Source organism: Microtus ochrogaster, unplaced genomic scaffold, assembly GCF_000317375.1.
Source record: "Microtus ochrogaster isolate Prairie Vole_2 unplaced genomic scaffold, MicOch1.0 UNK1521, whole genome shotgun sequence".
In the NCBI taxonomy this organism is placed as follows: domain Eukaryota; kingdom Metazoa; phylum Chordata; class Mammalia; order Rodentia; family Cricetidae; genus Microtus; species Microtus ochrogaster.
Genome location: NW_004950619.1, coordinates 1 through 2498, shown reverse-complemented (window position 1 = coordinate 2498; position 2498 = coordinate 1). Strand labels below are relative to the sequence as shown.

General features: G+C 39.4%; 1 pseudogene; it reads right to left on the bottom strand.

Annotated features, from left to right (window-relative positions):
- Window positions 1–261: 261 nt before the first annotated feature.
- LOC101984088 lies at window positions 262–1178 on the bottom strand (annotated as a pseudogene).
- Between the last annotated feature and the right edge of the window lie 1320 nt (window positions 1179–2498).

Below are 2498 nucleotides of genomic sequence, written 5' to 3'. Positions count from 1 at the left end.
TGTGTGTGTAACTTAGCTCCTTTACAGTCAAAAAATTTAAAGAAAACACAATAATATACATAACCAGACTCTCTGCATGTTCCATCTTTAAATGGCAAAAAGAAAAGGGTTTGTAAGTGAATGCTTTTCATGCTGCCTAAGATGTTTGTAAAATCAGAGTCAAAAGTTGTTTAGGATTTAAATTCCTAATTTCTTTCTAATACAAAAATGATTTCCTATTCCCTATTACTTATTAACAGTTCTAAAGGCACTGAGTACTTCTTACAACCTCCTCAGCAAGTTGTGGATTCCCTGTTTGATCTCTTTGGTCCTTACCCCATAAACGATGGGGTTCAGAGTGAGGTGATGCAAGATGTTGAGCAGGATAGGGACATCTGGGGCAATCCTCTCCCTGGCAAGGTTAGTGATGACCAGCACCAGCAAGACTGTGCTGAAGAAGAGGATGAGGATGAAGTGGGAACCACATGTGCTCAGGGCCTTGGCTACAGCTCCCTCAGCTTTGATCCTGAGCACAACATTGAATATAAAAGAGTAGGAGAGAACAATGAGGATGAGGTCAGAGCCCAACAGAGTCCAACCTGCTACAAGCTGATATAGTTTATTGAAGGTGATGTTTGGACACAGACAGATTGGTACAGATGCAGTTCTTGATGCTGTTCTGAGCACAGTACTTTAGTCTGGCGGAAAGGATGGAGACAGGGAGAAAAAAGGACATTCCAGCTTATAACAAAAATGGCAGCCCTAACCACAAACTGGTCAGTGAGGATGGATGGGTACTGCAGAAGCTTTCAGATGGCCACATAGCGGTCATAGGCCATGACCACGAAAGTGCAGGACTCCATCGTCAGGAAACTCTTCATAAAAAACATCTGGAGGAAGTAGGCAGAGAAGCTTATGGATTTGTTGTCAAATGAGAAGATGGCCAGGACCTTAGGTATGACAGTGAGGCAGAGCACAATGTCCAGCAGAGAGAGAAGGCTGATCAGGTAGTACATGGGTTCATGCAGAGAGGCCTCCATCCTGATGATGATGAGAAGGGTGACATTGGCCCCCATAGCCAGGAGGAAAAGGAAGCTGAGGGCCAGGGACAGCCAATGCTGCCAGGTCTGGTAGTAAGGAAAGCAAATGAGGAGGAATTCAGAGAAGGAAGATTCAGAGTTGTTGCTGGATAATGCCATGGAAGATCTGCCAATCAAGCCAGAAATCAAGAGATTCATATAATGAAGGAAATGAGGGAACATAGAAAATATATGTTCTAGATAGAATAGAACTCAAGCTTCCATCATGCTTGAACCAGCCCCTGAGAAGTTTTGAAATCGTCATCATCATCACCATTATGCACCAAAAAGCACTGTGTTGAATACTTTCTAGTCATTATATTCATTTCCTTCTTTTAAAAAATACTGAAGGGTCAGGAGATGTTTGTCAGTGAATGGCATCCAATATCAACCAAGCACACACATGGAAAAGCACATCGGTGCACACATACACACATGTGCATGCATTTTAAAAAATATTTTTTTAAAAAGAAAAGGATTTAAGCATTTATTATTCTGGCCATCCCTATTGACCAATGCCCTTGACAACGGCAATGTTGGGACTAGCTGAAAAAGAGGAAACAACATGCTCAGTGCCATCACAGCACCAAAGATGATTTTCTGTTATAGTTTGTATGTCAGAAATAATAAAATTTCAGTGAGAAATGGGGGTAAGGGAAAGGAGCTTAAAAGTTAAAAAAGTTAGCATGTTATGGGCAGAGAAATTTTTTATCTTTTTTATTGAAAATATAATTTTCATAAAATGTATCCTGATCGTGGTTTCACATCCCTCAGCTCCTCCCAGATCATCACCCACACTCCTGTCCATACCCTTTCTTTTGCTATTTCTATCTCTTCTTAGAAAACAAACAGCAAGTAAAATAACAACAAAAAAAAAAAAAACAGAATAAGACAAAATCAGCGAACAGGGGGAGAAAGCCAATTAAAAAGCATAAGAAACACATGCAGATGCAAAGACACCAACATTTGCACACAGAAAAAATCCCATAGAAAAGCAAAATCCTAAGAAATTTGCAAAGTATCCAGAAAGTTCTCTGGCAACCATTCAAATTATAATATGCCTGAAAATGAGAAAATTGAAGTTTTTAAATGAAAATGTTTTCTTATTATGTTGGAAAAAATTAAATGAGGAAACAGATTGTTCTCACACTCCTGCCCTCTGAGGTTAACACATGGTCTGGAAAATCTATAAACTGCCTACCTTTGCTCCTCTTAGTCTGCAGTGATGTTATTATGTATCTTTGTTCTCACCATAGCTGTCTCTGATCTATACTACGATGTATAGTTAAAACATAAGTTCAATTTACTTATACTTTTTCCATAAGAATGTTTCTATTATGCAGTGTCATTGAAAACCTGGACTTTTTTTTTTATTGAGAAAAGGAAAAAAAACAAGTTTCCACCTCCTCCCAGCCTCCCATTTCCCTCCCCCTCCTCCCA